At 41.3% G+C, this 21,041-nt stretch overlaps 1 protein-coding gene across 3 annotated transcripts in view; it reads left to right on the top strand.

Annotated features, from left to right (window-relative positions):
• The first annotated feature begins 3,234 nt into the window (after nucleotides 1-3,234).
• The window catches only part of SLC7A2 (solute carrier family 7 member 2), a 73,306-nt gene continuing 55,499 nt past the window's right edge, over nucleotides 3,235-21,041 (top strand). Inside the window, exons 1-2 of one of the 3 annotated variants that reach the window (XM_032162394.2) lie at nucleotides 3,235-3,387; nucleotides 8,274-8,319. The gene's annotated coding sequence lies outside the window, so the exon portion shown is untranslated. The remainder of the gene's footprint in view (nucleotides 3,388-8,273; nucleotides 8,320-21,041) is intronic. The other 2 variants (XM_032162396.2, XM_032162395.2) reach the window with 2 other exon arrangements.

Raw genomic sequence — 21,041 nt, 5'->3', positions numbered from 1 at the left:
TTAGCCCAGCGTGGTGGTGGGCGCCTGTAATCTCAGCTACTCCGGAGGCTGAGGCAGGAGAATCGCTTGAACACGGGAGGCAGAGGTTGCAATGATCCGAGATCGTGCCCTTGCACTCCAGCCTGGTGACAGAGCGAAAGTCTGTCTCAAAAAACAAACAAACAAACAAACAAACAAACAAACAGCTAGTGCTCTGACTCTGGTCCAACTCTTTTTCCCTTTTGAGTCGATTCAGTGACAGCACAAGCATTCGTATCCAGTATCCAACCATTTGAAAAAAATTGGAGGATTTTAGTTTGTCCTCGCTAAAATAGCTTGGGGATAATAGAGTCACAAATTAGAACTAGTAACAATCCATTCCTTCAGTCTTGCTAGTTGAAGTAAATCCCTTATTTGTGGACATGATGTTTACTTTAGGTTGTATTTGGCAAGTGTGGGAGTACAGGGTGTGGAATTTATTCAGCTACAAAAGTCCCTTAAAATTCCCCGCAATTTCATAAACCCTTAAGAGTTCAGACATGCAAGAATGTTTGTGAAGTCTTTGGAAGATGACAATCTCCGTCTGCTGAAAATGACTAAGTTGGATTTTCTGCTTCATTCCTAAGGAGGAAACTTAGGAATGAAGTGAAAGTGAAAAGTGATGGCACTAAACCAGGGAGGGTGAAATTGAAGGTGGGTGAAAATTTTACTCAACTGGGAAAAAGATGCTAATTCAACACCGGGCAGCAAGAGAAAATGCAAACGAAGATGAGATCAAAATAGCTTAACCTGTTTCAAATATTTCATTCCTAAAAATTTGATTCTATTTTCTCTTGTCTCATAGTCTGTCTTAGACACTCATACTAAATCGGTGGACCTCCTATTCTTTCTGCATCTAAACACATTTTTAAGGGTGAGAAATAACCAAAGTTGTGAGGCAGGATTCAGGGTTAATCAATAATTTCAAACAGAAAATGGAATATATTAAGTCAAGAACTAGTGTGTCAAGATATTCAGCCATCTTGTTAGAAAGTTGTTTGAAAGAACTTACTCTTTTTTTGCTTAGAGGTGAAGTTGTTTTTCTTATTCACACACATGAACACAGCATGTTCTTGCTTCAGGAAACGCTCCGGCGGGCAGATTAGATAAATTCAAAGATCGGTATTCTGACAAAATTGGCAGTTTCCAAATGTCAGATAAATTTGTTTATCCCAAATCATTGTATTGTAACTTAATCACAAATTAAACAGATTTAAACACAGAGCCTTTAAGTAAAAATATGTGGGGAAATAATTGCTTAAGTTTAAAAATAGGAATCTCTATTTTTTTTTATTTATTTTAATCAACTTTGACCAGGTTGGCCTCGAACATGGAGCCTCGCCTCCTCGAGTGCCAGGGCAACCGCCCTGAGCCACTGCGACTCCCGGGAAGCTCTATTTTTTTTTAAACCAGGTGAAAAATATTAGACCAGATTACTCACCCTTAAAAATTAGGCAAAGTATCTGAGTCATCGCTCCCTTGAACAACGCCTCCTAGCTGTGGGATTGAGGAGGAGTCTGGTGTTAAAAGTCCACATGCATCATTTCCCTTAATATTATTAATGATAATTTGCATAAGGAATCTTTTTTTGACTGTAAAAATAAGTTTACTTTGACAGTTTCTATTACTTAAGACATTTAGTCTATCAGATAATATCTTTGTAATCATAGTGCTGTTTAAACTTTCAGTTTTTTTGTTCGTTTTTGTTTTTGAGACGGAATCTCACTCTGTTGCCCAGGCTGGACTGTAGTGGCACTGTCTCGGCTCACTGCAACCTCCGCCTCCTGGGCTCAAGCGATTCTCCTGCCTCAACCTCCCGCGTAGCTGGGGTTACAGGCACCCGCCACCGCGCCCGGCTAATTTTTGTATTTTTAGTAGAGACGGAGTTTCACCATGTTGGCCACACTGGTCTCGAAATCTTGAACCTCAGGTGATCTGCCCGCCTTGGCGTCCCAAAGTGCTGGGATTACAGGCATGAGCCACCACGCCCAGACTACAGTTTCAGTTTTTGATGAAATCCATGGATGGCTTCCTGAGGTATATTGAGATTTTGTGTGTGTGCTATTTTCTGGAATGAAGCCCCATACCATTTATTAGATTATCTTGGGGAAATAGGTCTTGAAGTTAAGAATGATTTAGAATATCACATTAAAATTGTATATGTACTGTGAGGCAGCAATACGAATCTGGCACTTTGCCAAAGTTATTACTAGTAGATGGGTTAAAGGGACGTTTACCGCAATACTAAGCAAAGTAAAGTGGACCTTTCTGTCAAACAAAAATAGTAATAGGCCGGGCGTGGTGGCTCAAGCCTGTAATTCTCAGCACTTTTGGAGGCTGAGGCGGGAGGATCGCTTGAGCCCAGGAGGTCGAGGCTGCAGTGAGCCACGATTTTGTCACTGCCCTCCAGCCTAGGCGACAGAGTGAGACCCTGTCTCTAAAGACAAACCACACACGCATACACACACACACACACTGACGCACACTTATTGTTCAATTCAGTGCGTGTTTTGCTTCGTTTTGGATGAAAATTAACAGGCTTTCACATTATGACTTTAATCTTATCAGAGACTCCTAAAGTAAACAATAGCACAGTAGGAGAAACTCTGATTGTGTAACTTCTGCTCCTGCTCCCCTGGCAATAATGTCATTTCCTATAAACCCACCCCCAAACAATCGTGACTACGTATTATGCTACTGGTGTCTTCCAAAATAGCAACTGCACATTATTTATCAACGTTTAGTTTGTATTTGACAAAGCACATCCATCTGGGCTTCTATTTATCATTGCTATTATTATATTTTACTATTATTTTCTTATTTCCAAAATCTTTCTAGAATGAAAAGTAAACTCGGGGATCAAAACCCCACGTAGAACTCTGCTTAGAAGATTCGGAAATGCCCTTAAGGTTTGGTCCTCCTAGGAGAGCACGAATTTTGTCCTCGCGCACAGCCCCGCTTCCCCAGCCCGCGCCCACTGGCCTAGCACGGGGCTAGCGCCCGCCCACGTGTGCTCGGCCCCAGGCAAACCCCGCGGAGCAGCGGCCGCACACCGCCCACCCCGGGGATTGGCCAGCGCGGCCGGGGCCCGGCGGGAGGCGGGCTCGGGGTCGCGTTCCGGGAGCGCGGGGGAGGCTGGAGGAGGCGGTGCCGCCCGGCCGCACGCCCCGCCCCCGCCCCGGGCGGCTACACAGAGGGGCGCCCACGTGTCCAGGCCTCCTACTGCAGCGCGGCCGGCGGGCGCTCTTCTTCGCGGGACTAGCGAGGTGGCGGCCGCTGCTCCAGCGTACCCCAGCCGCGGGCCCCCGACGCGCTCCAGCCGCCAGCAGCCCACCGCCGCCTTCTTGGCGCGACCCCAGCGCAGCCCCAGTAAGTTGCCGGGTCTCCAGCCGCGCCGAGAGGCCGCGGGCGAGGGGCAGCCCGGACCCTGGGGCCGGCGGGGAAGAAGCGGGGCGGGGGCGCCCTGGGGCCGGCGGGGAAGGAGAGGGTCGGGGGCGCCCAGGGACGAGTCCAGCTGCGCTCAGCTGCCCTGAGGCCGCGCTCCAGCGACTCTTTGGCGGGGAGTCCCGGGGCCGTGGGCTGGGGCTGAAGCCGTGGACCCTCGTCCTCAGGGCTGCGCCTAGCCTCGTCCGGTCCCTGTGCAGCCGGCTCTGCCCGGGGACTTCGGGGACTGCTGGAACTGGAAGAGGGGCTGGCACGGCGACTTCGCGAGGACCCTTGAGTCACTCTTTCCAGGGGAGCTCGGCGCACCCCTCTCCGGGTGGGCAGGCTGAACTTCCCGGCCCTGCACGCTGCCGAGGTCCCCGAAGTCGCCTTCACTCCTTTGGGGTTCTTGGGTTAAATTAGAAACCCGGCTTGGAGCGCTGGAAGCTCCTTCACATTCTGCAGGGGACCTGGTAAAATAGCCCGTCTTGGTGTTTGTATTGGGTATTTTAAAGTAACTGGGTGCCTTTTAAAATCCATTTGAGATGGGCTGTAATTTTTAAGCCCGTTTCATGAAACCCTGTTCTTGAGGCTTAGAGAATCTCCCGACCCATCACCCCAAGAGTACGTGTCCGTCCGGAAAGTACCTTTTCATCCTCTTTTGACGCTTACATCCAGTCTATGGAGTAAGGTATTGAGAGATTGTTACCCTCAACTCGTCGAAAAGAAATACGCTCAGCAAAAGCCACAATCGTATGTGGCTTTTGAAGTGGATATAGTGCCTGGATTTCAAGAGAAAAACGACTCAGCCTCTTCAGAGTTGTAAATATCTGCGCAAAACTGTCTAAAGCCTTTAGGTGACTAATTTTCGACCAGTAATAAGATTTATCTAGACGTTTGTGCAGAAACACTAATCCTTTTAATGAGAGGATATCGTCAGATGTTATTCAAATAAGAGCTCTCTGAATCCTGTCCAGGGTCGCCTGGGTTATAAAATTAGAATGTATGTGAACCTGACTTGATACTTTTTCATTCTTGCGTGAGCTAGTCTTTAAAACTTAATAATTATCTCCTCCAGAAGGTGAAATATTTTGTGTTTGTAATCTTTCTCTAGGAGATGTATAAGATGTGAATATTCTATACTACGTACCTTGTTAGGATTGCTTTGTAATTAGTAAATCCTTTTTTATTTTAATTGCCCTGAAGCGTGACATGAAATGATCTCTCAGTGCAGAACACACGGCTTCTTCCCCCTCCTTTTACTACAAAGTTGCTAGTTGCCTGCTCTGGATTGAATCTGGGAGGCCACTTTATTGTGATTTTTCAAGTTTCTTCCGTTGGCCCACACTTTGTTTACATTCTGTGCCTTCTGGGAATGCTCATTCACCTTAAGGCATTTTAATTATCTTTTAGGGTGTGCCATGGCCTTCGAGACCAGAGTAAAGCGATGTGGTATCTGCAGGGATCCAGTTTGCAGAATCCTTGGCCTCCTAAGCAGTTGGCATAGCTCTTTTCATTCCAGAATCTCTAATCATTCCAGATTCTCTCCAGTCACTGGGCTTAGGAGCCTGTGAAGGCGAATAGAAGCTAGCTGGGGAGACAGGGGAGCTGTGGCAGTTTAAAAAGACTGATCTTACACTGGAGTTTTTCATGTTCCATTCTCATATATCTTTGCCATTTGAACACATGTGCCTGAAGAATTTTAAAGTTCACGTTTCTTGCTTTGCACTGCAAACACACTCACCTTTGCAGAGTGGAAGTGCCTTGTCCCCATTCTAGTGGTCTACCTTCTGTTCCCTTTTCAGACCTCCTGCCTCAAGCCCTTGTTTTTCCTGGCTGTTCTGGCCAGACCCGGAGTCCTCGTTGTGCCCATTTCTTCTCTTTTCAGTCCTTCCTTTTCAAATGTTTTTTCCCAGAAGTCCTCTGGCAGCTTCTCTATTTAGCCTAGCCTCTGTCTTCTCGTGTTTTATTTTTCCCTCTCTCCCTCCCTCTCTCTCCCTCTTTCCCCCTCTTTCCCTTCTTCTTCCTCCCTCTCTCCCTCCCTTCTCTCTTCCTCTCTCTCTCTCCCTCTCTCCCTCATTTCTCTCTCCCTCTCTCTCCCTCTTCCCTCCATTCTCTCTCCCCGCTTCTCTCTCTGTGTGTTCAGAGCCATCTGCTGGTTTTACTTTGGTGCCCTTTGGTGAACAACTTTCAGAACAGAATCTTGGAAGCACCTTCATGTTGCTGTTTGCTTTTTTTCCCCAAACATGTAGATATGAACACATTGATTTTAAAGACTCTCACAGACTACCTACTAGATGCCAAACATTTAGAACAAAAGCAAAAACTTTCAGTGGAATATATTTCTAAATACTCACATATTTAGTATGGGTGCATCATTTGAATGCTTTGTCATCCAACTGAATCCTGAAAAACTTAGTTAACTAAGATTTCACTTAAGTGATAGCACTTGTCTAAATGGGCTTGAAAATCGAAGCTGTTAACTAATTTCTAAACCTTTAATCTGCATATTAAAAACCATATAGATACAACCTTGAATGACGGCAGAAAACTAATGGAATTGTTCTTGTCATTGTCTTCCATTTTAATAACTTTTTATTTTAGTACCTAATACAGTATGTGTCACATAACACATGCTTATATGTCTTTATTGTTGAGTGAATGCCACTGATTTCAACAGTTTGAGAAAAGATGTTTTATCTGTCTTCAAATGTATTTATTCCTTCATTGAAAACTTACTGAGTTTCTACTCTGTACACTGGAAAATTTAAAAAGCAGTGTGTAACTCCGGTTTTAGAGGGATTCTATAATTATGTTTACATTTGGGGAACTCCATTGATGGATTTTAAGAGCAGTTTTTTATTTTGCTGTACTGTATTTAAAAATACCACCACTTCTAAGCAGACGATTTCAGACCTGTCTGTGCCACAAAGCAAGTAATTTACATGCTTTCTCTTAATACATGAAGGCGATGCTACTATTTCATCATCAAAAGCACATGCGCTGGACATTTTTATTTCACTAGTAGTAACAAATTTGTCCGCACTCCTCTTATATTTCCCTTTTACTTGACTTTCTAGCTCTTGTTTTAGAAGTGGTGTTTGTGGCTATGCAAATGTTGTAGATGACATTGACAAAACCCAGCCAATTCGGGGAGATCACTTGAGGCCAGAAGTTCAAGACCAGCCTGGCCAACATGGTGAAACCCTGTCTCTACTAAAAATACAAAAATTGGGTTAATAGGTGCAGGAAACCACCATGGCACATGTATACCTATGTAACAAACCTGTGTGTTCTGCCCGTGTGTCCCAGAACTTAAAGTAAAATAAAGAAAATACAAAAATTAGCCAGGTTTGGTGGCAGGTGCCTGTAATCCCAGCTACTTGGGAGGCTGAGGCAGGAGAATCGCTTGAACCTGGGAGGTAGAGGTTGCAGTGAGCCGAGATTGTGCCACTGCACTCCAGCCTGGGTGACAGAGCGAGACTCTGTCTCAACACACACACACACACACACAAAATCCCAGCCAATTAGGAGTTCATTTCCATCAGGCTTCAATTAGTTAAGATAATCAGAGCATGAATCACCTATTTTCTTGTCAATCTTAGTAGTGGAAACTGTTATATATCAGTCTAAGGAAGCAAGCAGTATGCTGTTGCTTTTCACATTCTTATCGACTTTCTTTTTTTTCTTTTTTGAGACAGAGTCTCGTTCTGACACCCAGGCTGGAGTGCAGTCGTGCGACCTTGGCTCACTGCAACTTTCACCACGTGGGTTCAAGCAATTCTCATGCCTCAGCCTCCCGAGTAGCTGGGATTACAGGCGTGTGCCGGCTAATTTTTGTAATTTTAGTATACATGGGGTTTCACCATGTTGCTCAGGTTGGTCTCGAACTCCCGGCCTCAAGTGATCCGCCCGCCTCGGCTTTCCAAAGTGCTGGGATTACAGGCATGAGCCACTGTGCTTGGCCTCTTGTGGACTCTTAAAGTTTAAATATTTCTGAGCAAGGCCTCTGCTGCCATTATGCTGACCTCACTGGTAAGTATAATTAGTATTGACTTGAGAAAAGATTTGAGTTAATAAGGCTATTTTAGAGGCTGGATTCGAATATGTGGGTCACGTCTCTTCTGTTCTTATTTAGACTTTTAGTTTGAATCTCTCTGTTTAGAGAGATGTGGTTCCCTGTTATTCTGGGTGTGTATGGATGTGATGTGTTGTGGAAAATCTTGGAATTTCTTGATACGGGACTTTATACACCCAAGACTGAATCGTGAAGCTAGAGCATTGTAGTGCTGCAAATGTCATGAATTTAATTTTTCACCGTGTCCCCATCCTCCTGCAAAAAACAAAATATAAAATATGTAAAATGAGATAAAAAATGAAAGCGATACCCACACACCCATTCTGGCACTGCTGCGTACTAGCCCCCCTCTACAGAACTGAGCCTAATCTGGGATTCAGTATCAGGAAGGCGAGTGATGCGAGAACATTCCATGACCTTTGTAACAGGAGCTTAAAAAAAAAAAAAAGCCCCGACTGTGTTGTATTCATTTTTGGAATATTTGGTGAACAATACACAACAAAGAATTTTTATGTCCCTTGTTGATTCTTACTAGTTTTTCCCACAGTTGTGGGGAAAATTCTCTTCTTTCCTTAATCCATTTTGGCTTCATCAAGTCTCCCTAAATCTTCCTACAATCATATATATGGTGGGAGTATATCTGTGGCTAAAGTGGGAGGATCACTTGAGTCTGGGAGGTGGAGGCTTAAAAAAAAAAAGAATGGAGAAATCACATGAGTCCTTTAGTTATCACTCCCATCATTGCTTCTCCCAGCAGGAGACTCTCTGAAGACCAGCAGGAAAGCAGTGAGCCTTTACAGGTTAGTGCTGATTTCAGTCTTGGCTTGCACGTTGGAATGGAAAAAGGACTGATAAAAAAAAATGTTGACAGTGGAAAGATTTGTGCATATTCCATATTAGAGAGGGACGAGTTCTTCTGTTAGAAGGAAACACATTCAGTTTAGTGTCCTACCATTGGCCTAGTAGAAGAAAAAAATATTTTAAAAGAATCTTTACTGGAGACTTCAATTCCTATAAGATATTGCTCTTCCGTTGCACAAGGAAGGTTTCCATGAAGGTATGGAGTTGAGTATCACTGGTTCACTTTCCAGGTTCCTGGTTCTTGTGAATGTACCTTTTTAGAAAATTTTTGATAATCATTCCTGAGAGGTTGGGTGGAGGGGGTTTTGGACAAGAAATTGATTCACATTTTTTAGTCTACTCAGGCGGATTATTTAAAGGAATCCTGGAATGAGTGCATTTCTACTAGGGGAATCACTTCGCAAGGTTTTTGTTCAGTGGACCTCAGGTGCTCCAAATTCTTTAATCATAATTCTTCACCACACACTGCTGTAATACCGTGATTGGTTCTTACATGGGCAGTAAATAGTATTCATTTTAGGTCTTGGGTTGGGCAGTGGGTGCATGTTCATTATATTATCATTTAAAAATATTATGTAAGTTAATAAAATTTTAAATGAACTTTCCATAAATCAATTCGTAAATAAAAATTTCACAAATTTCTTGTGTGTGTTTTTTCTTCAAGTAGAAAACATCTTTTTTTAATTTATTTATTTATTTTTGAGACAGAGTCTCACTCTGTCGCCCAGGCTGGAGTGCAGTGGCACGATCTCGGCTCGCTGCAAGCTCCGCCTCCCAGGTTCACGCCATTCTCCTGCCTCAGCCTCCTGGGTAGCTGGTACTACAGGCGCCTGCCACCGCACCCAGCTAATTTTTTGTATTTTTAATAGAGATGGGGTTTCACCGTGTTAGCCAGGATGGTCTCGATCTCCTGACCTCGTGATCTGCCCACCTCAGCCTCCTAAAGTGCCGAGATTATACGCGTGAGCCACCGCGCCCAGCTGAAAACATCTTTATGGAAAGAAATTTTACGCTTCAGAAGGGTGGCTGTTTCTTTAGATCGTGACTTTTTTCCTTCCTGAAATTCACTTTATATTCACTCCCACGATGTTCCTTGTCTGTTGTAGCAGAGGGTACTTATTATTCGTACGTGACGCTCATAGTTCGCAGAATATTTGCAACTTGTCAAGGTACTTGTCCTGATAAAAATTCAAATGGAAACTCTTCACGATAATTTGTATCAATGTGGGTATGAATTCCTCTGGGAAAAGCCTGAGCTCAAAACTTTAGGCTATTCTGTATGGACTTTTTATTTGCTTTAATGATGATATGAAACAATACAATTTTATATTTATGTTTGAATTCACCAGCAAGTTTTAAGTGGTTTCTTTAATTCAGCTGTGATTTAAGCAATTGTTTGGGAGACATCTTTGCTCTTGAGTTCTGGGGAGACCTAGAAGGAGCCTGGGGTGAGCTTTGACCCTCCATCCTTAAGGCCTCAGCCAACACTCAGGTGTGTTTTGGCCACAGGAAGAATTTACTTTTGTTCCATAGCAGCCTATGGCAAGAAAGTGAAGTCACATTGGCTGTGATTCACCAAGAAAAGTGAGATTTTGATTTCAACTCAGAGGCCTGGCGTTTTGCATTGATCTGGACCTTTGTGAAGGCATTGGTAGAAAAATAACAAACTACTAAGAATTCAGTTTATTGATCATCCTGAAACAAAATGGCACTGCTGAGTATTTAGTGAGCCTCAGTGAGGAGTAAGTATTGAGCACCAGCTTTGTGACCTCTGAGAATGTGCCAAGTGCTCAGTGAGATTGAGGCAGGTGGTAAATGAGATCTTGTGGCTCCCCTGGACCACTGGTCAATTTCTTATGGAGTTCAGTGTCTAGGGGATTGAAACCCTTACCTTTCAATTAGTTGCTCTTTAAATTATTTCATACTTTAAAGTCTTGAATTGCAGTGATATTTTAAAATGTGTATGTAATTCTAATTGGCGGAGCCCATACTTTACAGAATTGCCAGTGGTTCTTATTATGGGATAAAATTGAGGTCATTTTGAGTGACCAAAGTAACAATTAATTCTATCAAGTTTATCAATTGTATTTCTATATGCATTCCTTAGAGAACCCATATATGTTCTCAGTTACTCTTCTACCACATTTTCTTCTCTTTCGCTTTCATCTTTATTACCAACTTTTATTAATAAATTTGTAGAAGTTAAAGGTCATGTTCTTTTTAGGTAGAATTGTCTAATATTTACAACTTCAGGGCTATGCTGTTTGAGCAGTCTCTGAAATTTAACTGCAACTCTTTAAAGATTGAATAACTGACTCAAACAGGAGAACTGAGGAAATTCAGGTCAAGAAAAAGAAAAGATTGCGTGACTTTTACAGTTTTTTCTAACGAAAGGCATTCACATGAATGGTTCCCGTAGTTCCCTGATACACAGAGAAGGAGCTCCTCCTCCTTTACTCCGATCTGCTGGCCATTCTGTTTACATTCATGCCTCTGTGGGAAAGAAGAACTCTAAGATCATAGCAGCTGTTCTGTACAGCAGTGGCTCCCTTGATGTTTTAGGGGAGTTAAGGAAATTAAGTGATGGAAGCATGTACCCCCGCCCCCCATATCCCATCCAGTTCACTTCCCTGTAAAAAAGAATGCACATCTGTATGTAAACTGTGCCTCTTCCCTCCGGCAGTTTTGTGTAAGATTTCTGGAAGGTCAAGACTTCCCGCATTCCAACCAGTGGGCAACTAGGGTTTCAGAAACCCAAGATAAGAACCTTGGAATGCAGAAACCATTTCAACTTCTCGGAGAAATATCTTAGGAGAGAATCCTGTGGGCAGGATGGGGCCTTCTTGGTCATGCGTCCTTTCCTCTTGCTTATGACCTCCAAGTTGGGGCTGAGAACTGGCCCAGAAGTAGATGTGGCAGTTGGGGGCACTGTGAGTCACGGAGCTATGACAGTAAGATAGCAATGACCCTTCTCAACTAGTGTCATGGTGGATGCCGTTCCATGGCCTCAAGGGTGTACTTGACTTCAGTGATCTCCAGCCTCACCATCTTTCTCTCTTCCAGATTCTTAGATTCATAGATTTCAATGTCTTCCTATGGGCCAGAAACAAATTTGCTTGAGTTTTGGCTGAGATAATTTAAATTGAGTATTTGTAAATGTCTGACATAAACAGAAAAAAAATGGATAAGGATAGTCATTGCCCTCTTTTCTTATCTAAAATTGGAGCATCTTTAGTGTGACATTTGAAATCTAATCTTGCCAGTTCAATGTCAGTCTGATATGGATATTCTTGTAGAAATCTGTGAGATTTAATAAACTTACAGTTGAGTAGAACTGAATCATACTAAAGACCAGTGGAAGCATCCTTGTAGGGCCTTATCAGTTTTTACAATGTAAAATAACTAACCCATAGTGTTTCATTTTACAGTTACGTTTGTTTAATAACATGCTTAATGAATAATAGTCAGACGAAGTGAGGAATTTTAATGCTGATTTAGCTACTGAAATTATCTCTTGCAACACTTGCTTTATTTGTAGTTAGGATTTGTAATGTTTTATTGCAAAAGAAAGCCCTCTTTTAAATGCGTTGCATTTGTGGCATAGTGGTTATGTAGGTGGAGTAGGACTTGTGTCTGTACAATTCATCAAGAACATAGCACAGAGCGCTTTTACATGCCATTCAGAGACAATAGTGGGTGTTGATAAAATTTGTAGTACTAGAGCTGTGAAAACAAATGCTGGGCTGGTGCCTGCTTTAAACGCTCTTGAAACTTAGCAGAATTTCATTTTTATAACAAAAATCACTATTTTCTTTAAAGAGGATTGATAATATGAATAAGGCTTGGTGTCCTGGAAATTCATTTGGTTATATCACCATAAAAATGGTGAGACACTTTTGTGGTAGTTGGTTTTGTATTTTAAGTCCTAAACTTCACAGTACATTTAAAACTGTCCTGTGCGAAATTTCAGAGGCTTTGGACATGTTCCTCTCTAGCCTCCGTTGCCGTGGACAGTTATCAAGTTTCTGGCACGGTGCTAGACAAATATGGAAGAGAAGCAAGTGCCTCAGAATGACATTTTAGAGCGCTCTTTTTATAGGTTAAGAGACTGAGGTCTTGAGAGGTGTAACTCATGTGAGGTTAGTCAGCTAGGGATAGAGTGAAGACTGGAGTCCAAGCATACTGAAAAATCAGACCATTCTGTTTTTGTGAAAACAAATAATAATTACTAGAATGCACTACTTCTGTGGAATTTTTTTTTTTTTTTTTGAGGCAGACTCTCGCTTTGTTGCCTGGCTGGAGTGCAATGGCACAATCTCGGCTCATGTGAGGTTACACAGCTAGGGGTAGAGTGAAGACTAGAGTCCAAGCATGTTGAAAAATCAGACCATTCTGTTTTTGTGAAAACAAATAATAGTTATTAGAATGCACTACTTACTTGTGGAATTTTTTTTTTTTTTTTTGAGGCAGACTCTCACTCTGTTGCGAGGCTGGAGTACAATGGCACAATCTTGGCTCACTGCAACCTCCACCTCCCAGGTTCAAGCGATTCCCCTACCTCAGCCTCCCAAGTAGCTGGGACTATAGGCGCACACCACCATGCCTGGCTAATTTTTTTTGTATTTTAGTAGAGATGGGGTTTTACTATGTTGACCAGGATGGTCTCGATCTCCTGACCTTGTGATCCACGTGCTTCGGCCTCCCAAAGTGCTGCGATTACAGGCGTGAACCACCGTGCGTGGCCTATGTGGGAATTTTTAAATTGGGGATCAGCACAATTATAACTTAACATTTTTAGATTTTAATGATTAACTAAAATTTATTATATAATTTTAAAAAGCTGGAAACGATTTAAATGTGTGTATGTGTGCATTATTATTGTTTTTGCCTGTGTGGAGACGGGGGTCTCACTGTGTTGCCCAGGCTGGTTTTGAACTCCTGGCCTCAAATGATCTTCTCGCCTTGGCCTCCCAAAGTGCAGGAATTATAGGCATAAGCCACTGTACCTGGCCTTTTTAAATTTTTTGAAGAAAGGATTTTGAATATCCACAATGCAAAGAGATGAAAAATATTTGAAGTGATGGATATGCAAATTACCCTGATTTGATCATTACATATAGTATATACGTATTGGAATATTCTCTGTCCCATAAATATGTACGATTATTACGTGTCAGTGAAAAAAGAAATAATGCAAAGGAGTAAATTTTAAAAACTCTGTTAACAATAACCTGTAATAGAAATATGCCCTAAAGATTTCATCATGAGCTATTAAATTATTTTTCCAAGAGATGTTTGAAGCTAATGAAGTGCATTTAGAAAATTGTAAGTGTTACAGGAAGAGTGGAAAAGAACGTTTTTAGATTTTAAAATTTCTTGAAAATGAATATATTTGGATAAGATATTTTAGTAGAGTGACAATCCTATGATATGAACAAGTTTATTAAATGGCATACTTTTACCAGAAAATGGGAAAATATAGTCTTAATCTAAAAATAAAAAGACTTTTAATATGAGTTCTAAGGCTTTTAAAGTCATTAGGGTTTGGACCTCATAAATGGTGCTTTTAAACAAGTAAGTTCTGTTTGGAGTGCTATTGTGCTATCTTTTTTTTTAAAAAAAAGCTATTTGAATTTTTTACTTTTTCTGATTATCGTGGGTAACAGATGGTTTGCACTTAGTTCGGTGAACCAAACAAAAAAACAGCAGAGTTGGCAGAAAATTTCTGTTGATAGTGCATTTTTTCTGTACTGAAATGGATCACATGAACTTTTTGAATAATGAATAACATATTTACATTATTCTGGTCTTTTTTGCTACAGAGTACAAGAGAAATGTGGAGGACAAACAAGCTTATTGTTACTCTTATAAATTATGTAAAATATGTTTGTATTCTTCCTGCGTTGCTAACTCTAGGTATTGTTGGATGCCCTATCTACTTTTAAAAATGATAAATTGAGCCGGGCGCAGTGACTCATGCCTGTAATCCCAGCACTTTGGGAGGCCAAGGCAGGCAGATGACCTGAGATCAGGAGTTCAAGACCAGCCTGGCCAACATGGCGAAACCACGTCTCTACTAAAAATACAAAAATTAGCTGGGCGTGGTGGTGGGTGCCTGTAATCCCATCTGCTCAGGAGGCTGCGGTATGAGAATCATTTGAACCCAGGAGATGGAGGTTGCAGTGAGGCAATACCACTCTAGCCTGAGAGACAGAGCAAGACTCTGTCTCAAAAAAAATAAAAATAAAAATAAACAAATAATAAAAATGATAAATTGGTCAAGTGGCTGAAGACTGAAAATCTGATATATCTCACTGAACCACTAGTAATGGTAGTAATATATATATATATATATATTATTTATTTTTTTTTTTTTTTTTTTTGAGACGGGGTCTCGCTCTCTCACCCAGGCTGGAGTGCAGTGGCACGATCTCGGCTCGCTGCAAGCTCTACCTCCCAGGTTCACACCATTCTCCTGTCTCAGCTTCTCCGAGTAACCGGGACTACAGGCGCCCGCCACCACCCCTGGCTAATTTTTTTGTACTTTTAGTAGAGAAGGGGTTTCACTGTGGTCTCGATCTCCTGACCTTGTGATCCGCCCGCCTCGGCCTCCCAAAGTGCTGGGATTATAAGCGTGAGCCACTGCGCCCGGCCGGTAGTATATTAATATATTAATTTTTATAAGGATTTTAAAAACGCCGAGGACTCACATTATTTCTCTCAGTTTTGAAAGTATTTAGTAGAGTTGAATTATTTATTTATTTATTTTTTTTGACTTTCAGTTGATTGATCGTTGCCGCCTTTTGGTGGTGAGCTCCTGTGGTTTGTGTCGGTGAAAGATGGAGATGCTGGTGGTATAAGGCAGGCGAATGATATTACTACAGTGGAGGCAGCTCTAGGAGTGGGGACTGTAGACACCAGCTGTAGCTGTTGGTAGCAACGGTAATTGAAAGTTCGAGTCATCTGTTTAAAGAATGGGCCTTCACTTCATCATGTCGTTTTAATGCATTACATATTGGACCAGAGAAATCAGTAAAGTTTAACTGTATAATCTGAAATCTAAGTTGGTAACTGTGAATCAGAATTCAGGCTATTTTCAAGAATTGGAAGAAAAGAGCTCATTGTATTGAACTAAGTGTAATTTCCTTATCATTATTATTATTATTCTTTTGAGACAGAGTCTCGCTCTGTTGCCCTTTGGAGTGCAGTGGTGTGATCTTGGCTCATTGCAACCTCCTCCTCCCTGGTTCGGGAGATTCTTCTGCCTCACCCTCCCAAGTAGCTGGGATTACAGGTGCCCACCACCACACCTGGCTAATTTTTGTATTTTTAGTAGAGACAGGGTTTCACCATGATGGCTAGGCTGGTCCCGAACTTCTGACGTCAAGTGATGCACCCCCCTTGGCCTCCCAAAGTGTTGGGAAGACAGGCGTGAACCACCACGCTCAGCAATTTCTTTATTATTATTAAGTACAATAAAAAGAGAAACAAGAATGCAATCATTTTTATTTTTATTTTTTCTCCTCCAACAAAGTGATGTATGCAGAACAGTGTTTTATGGTAGAGAAAAGTAATTTTTTTCTAGTGTTCATTTCACTAAAACAGCTACTGAAATTATTTGCTGATTGGTATCTTCCGCGTCTCTAAAGACGTGATACGCACAATGAATAGCTTTAGTAAATCATGAAATTCTGGGCTTGGAAGAAGCCTGTGTGTTTCATTTCAAGCAGAACTGTATCTCCCTATTTTTCATTGGTGTGTGCATTACGTAAGAGTGAACTGAAGCCCAGTACAGTGGCTTGTGCCTGTAATCCCAGCACTTTGGGAGGCCAAGGTAGGTGGATCACTTGAGATCAATAGTTCGAGACCAGCCTGAACAACACGGTGAAACCATGTCTCTACTAAACATACAAAAGTTAGCCGGGCGTGATAGCAGGCAACTGTAATCCCAGCTACTTAGGGGGCTGAGGAAGGAGCATCGCTTGAACCTGGGAGGCAGAGGATGCAATGAAGCAAGATAGCACGGCTGCACTTCAGCCTGGGTGACAGAGCAAGACTCTGTCTCAAAATAAATAAATAAATAAATAATAAAATAATAATAATAAAAGAGTGAACTGGCGTTTTATGTGTACGAAAGTATCTGCAGAACAGTCAAAATTGCCTAACTGGTAACATAAATGATAATACTTCCGTATTTAAAAACAGTAAAATGTTGAGAATATCTATAACTAGGAAAAAAAGCTGTAGAATTGGCACACTGTCGTCCCCAATGGCTGAATTAATTTACATTCCCACCAGCAGTGTAAAAGCGTTACTATTTCTCCACAGCCTTGCCAGCATCTATTGTTTCTTGACTTTTTAATAGTCATCATTCTGACTGGCATGATATGGTATCTCATTGTGGCTTTGATTTGCATTTCTCTAATGATCAGTGAGGTTGAGCTTTTTTTCATATGTTTTTTGGCTGCGTGAATGTCTTCCTTTGATAAGTGTCTGTTCATATCTTTTGCCCACTTTCTGATGGAAGACAGTGTGGCGATTCCTCAGGGATCTAGAACCAGAAATACCATTTGGCCCAGCAGTCGCATCATGCGGTATATACCCAAAGTAATAGAAATCATTCTACTATGAAAACACATCGAAACGCATGTTTATTGCAGCACTGCTTACAATAGCAAAGACATGGAACCAACCCAAATGCTCATCAGTGAGAGACTGGATAAAGAAAGCATGGCACATATACACCGTGGAATACTAAGCAGCCATAAAAAGGAATGAGATCATGTCCTTTGCAGGAACATGGATGAAGCTGGAAGCCATCATCCTCAGGAAACTAATACAGGAACAGAAAACCACACACGACACGTTCTCACTCATAAGTCGGAGTTGAACAATGAGAACACATGGATACATGGAGGGGAATAACACACACTGGGGCCGGTTGAGGAGTTGGGGGCGAGGGGAGGGAGAGCATTAGGACAAATAGCTAATGCATGCGGAGCTTAAAACCTAGATGACAGGTTGATAGGTGCAGCAAACCACTATGGCACACGTATACCTATGTAACAAACCTGTACATTCTGCACTTATATCCCGGAACTTAAAGTAAAATTTAAAAAAAAAAAATCTAAAGAAAAAAGTTAAGCTTTTTCTCCCTAACTTCTTCATCCCTAGCCCTGCAGCGTTGATGTTTCCAACACTTTTATTTCAGTGCCTAGGAAGAGGGAGGAGTTGTTAGAGAATCAGAAGAACCCTAAGTACCTTGCCTCTTTCTCAGTCATTAGTTGTGTAGTCATTGTTTTACAAGTTTTTAAATGGAGCTAGGGAGGGCTCAGTGCATGATTTGAATTAGACTAATACGGTTACTGCTTTTTGAGATCCTGTTATTACATTTGTTGTACAAATTATTCACAGAATAGGTAGAATTCAGTGAGTTCAGTTCTTATCGAAGTAATATAATCTGTCGCTAAACCATTAAACATTATACATTAAAATATTGACTATACTTTAAAAAAGCTACTGGCAGAAATAACTGAAGGTGAGGTTTTTCAAGGATAATAATCATTTTATAATTACTGTTAGAAGGTAATAAACTGGGGGCTTTACAATTCTAAACAAAAACCTTCCCACTTGAAACAATTTTCCATTTAAAATTTAGACTCTGAAAGTTAAAATTGAGACTCCGAAAGTTAAAATTTAGAGGGCTGAAACCCATGCTAGGGCTGGCCACCAAAATTTATGTTCTTTCTACACCCCACCTCCTAACACACTGACGCTGTGGAACTAGGGATTTCACAACATAATCTGTCATTCTGTAAGAAAATAATCTCGTTTGGAAATCTTTGGCGTGCTTGCCTGAAGATAAATTCTAAACTTTCGTTTTTCTTCTTTTAAGACATAGTTGTTCAGTGGCTATGGAATGCTTCTGGAGCGCAGAGCTTCTCTTTGTGCTTAGTTAGAGACATATACAAAAAGGGCATGCATGTCCTGTGAGCTCTTAGAACATATATTCTATGTTAGGTTTATTAGTGGTTCTCTGTCTCTCTATGTGGAGTAGAGTAACAAAAGATACGGCTTTTTTTCAAGGCCCTGGAGACACACAGTCCAAAATCTATCATTGAAACGGAACCCTAGGCCAGGCACAGCACACCCCTGTAATCCCAGCACTTTGGGAGGCAAAGGAGGGTGGATCACCTGAGGTCAGGAGTTCAAGACCAGCTTGACCAACATGGTAAAACCCTATCTCTACTACAAAAATTAGCTGGGCATGGTGGTGCGTGCCTGTAATGCCAGCTACTTGGGAGGCTGAGGCAGGAGAATCGCTTGAACCAGGGAGGTGGAGATTGCAGTGAGCCAAGATCGTGCTCCTGCACTCCAGCCCGGGTGACAGAGCGAGACCCCCTCCCAAAACAAACACATAGAACCCCGAGTGGAGTGGAGTAAAAAATATATAACCTTTCTTATCCCTCATGGTGAGGTTTTTCCCCTATTTTTAAAACCGCAGTTAGTAGACGTAACACAAAATTTACCATCGTAGCCATTTTTAAGGGTTCGGTAGCATTAAGTGCATTCACATCATTGCGCAACAGATTTCTAGAACTTTTTAACCTTGCAGAACTGAAACTCTGTACCGTTTAATCAGTTTCCCGTTTCCCCTTCAGCCCTGGGCAACCACCATTCTACTTTCTGTCTCCATGAATTTGACTGCTCTAGGAACCTTATACATGTGGAATCAGACAGTGTTTTGCCTTTTTGTGGCTGGATTATTTCACTGAGCATGATGTACTTGAGGTTCATCCGTGTTGCAGCATGTGTCAGAATTTCCGTCTATTTTAAGGCTGAATAATAGTCTGTTGTATGTATAGAGCACATTCTATTAGTCCATTTATCCATGATAGATGCTTGGGTTGCTTCCACCGTTTTGTAGAATGCCTTTTGTGATTGCTTTCATGAACGATGGTGCTGTGCAAATATCTCTTCAAGACCCTGCTTTCAGTTTTTTTGGTCATATAGCCAGTAGTAGAATTGCCAGATCATATGCTAATTCTGTTTTTAATTTTTTGAGGAGCTGCCATATTGTTCCCTACAGCAGTGGCTATTTTACATTACTGCGGACACAGGGATTCCAATTTCTTCATATCCTCATCAATTCATGTTATTTTCCGGGTTTTTTTTTTTTTTTTTATAGTAGTCATCCTAAGGGATACTGAAGTGTTTTTATAGTTAAAAGTTTGCTCTAAACTGAAACAAAAAACAAAATCACCCACTTTTACCTCCATTCACACAAGAAGAAGTTTAAAACCTGCCTGGTTTGTTTCCATGATTTTAAAAGATAGAAAAAGTTCCATTTATTTTAAAAGAGAAGATTTTATCTTTCTCATTTCAGTAAAACTTATCACAGGATCTCCACTGCCTTTATCCTCATTACTGTTGTGATTCTAAGATTTGAGGTAGTTGTGATTCCTAAATTTGAACAAGTAGAATCTGCTGAGATGAGGTCTTAATTGATCATTTTTATAAGACATAATTTTTGGCTGACTCAAATGATAGTGAAGCTAGCCTAAGAAATGACTGTGGAATCTAAGAAGCAAGACAAGGACATTTGACCAAACAAAATTGACTTTTTGTCCCACTTACAGCAGCTCTAAGAGGGAAAGTTTCATTTATTCTCAGATTAAGTTATAGGTAAGTAGATTACACCAGAGCACATATTGCCAAAAACCTGCCATCCCACTCAACATTTCTACCTCTAAAAAAGTGGCAATCGAGTTGTTTATTCTGAGCATCAGTTATCTTCTATATTCATGTGTATAATGGCATGGATTTAAAAATAATCTGGGCAAATTTCAACTGCAAATAGCACATAAATATCAAAGACATGTAATAGTCTTAGTTCTTCCCTACAAGGGTATATGCTCAGCTCTTACTGGGAGTAAAAAGACCTCTGCACATTAGTGAGGCTTCCTTGACCTCACAGAGTCTCTCAGTAATTTGGTCCCAAGTCCCTGGATCCAGGTAAGTAACAGAAATGAATGAAACAGGCTAGTGCAAAATAGAAAGGGGTGGTGGCAAACTATGTTAAACCAAAGAGGAATCAATTTCAAAAAAGTACAGTGTGTCCCAAAACACGCATTTGAGTTGGGAGCAGTGACTGATCCAGCATTTATAGAGAACCCTGCAGAGTCCCTGACATTGTGGGAAGAATAGAAGTAGAATGAGCCCAGAAAACCCGTGTTTTTATTTTAGATTTCTTTAAATACGTAAGAATACAATGGCATATAATGCAATATTTTCCCTTCTCAAAAATATATCTAGAAAGAAAGGATGGGGAAATGCATAGCAGCCATTGGTGGAAGTTGACCCTGGAAGCTAATTCTAGAATAACTTAAAAATTGAAGTTGTCCAGGTTTCCCTTTTATAGCTGCTCTGAGTAGGATAGAAACCCAATTTTGCTTGGTGGAAGGTCCTTGCCTCGCTTCTTAGATTCCACAGTCATTTCTTAGGCTAGTTTTACTATCATTTGATTCAGCCAAAAATGATGTCTTATACAAATGTTCAATAAAGGCCTCACCTCTAAGCAGATTCTACTTGTTCAAGTTTATGAGTTACAACTGCCTTATGTCTTAGAATCATAGCAGTAACAAGCATAAAGGCAGGGGAG

Source organism: Hylobates moloch, unplaced genomic scaffold (genome assembly GCF_009828535.3).
Source record: "Hylobates moloch isolate HMO894 unplaced genomic scaffold, HMol_V3 SCAFFOLD_8, whole genome shotgun sequence".
Classification (NCBI taxonomy): domain Eukaryota; kingdom Metazoa; phylum Chordata; class Mammalia; order Primates; family Hylobatidae; genus Hylobates; species Hylobates moloch.
Note: the sequence above shows the minus strand (reverse complement) of the source record. Positions and strands in the feature narration are given on the sequence as shown.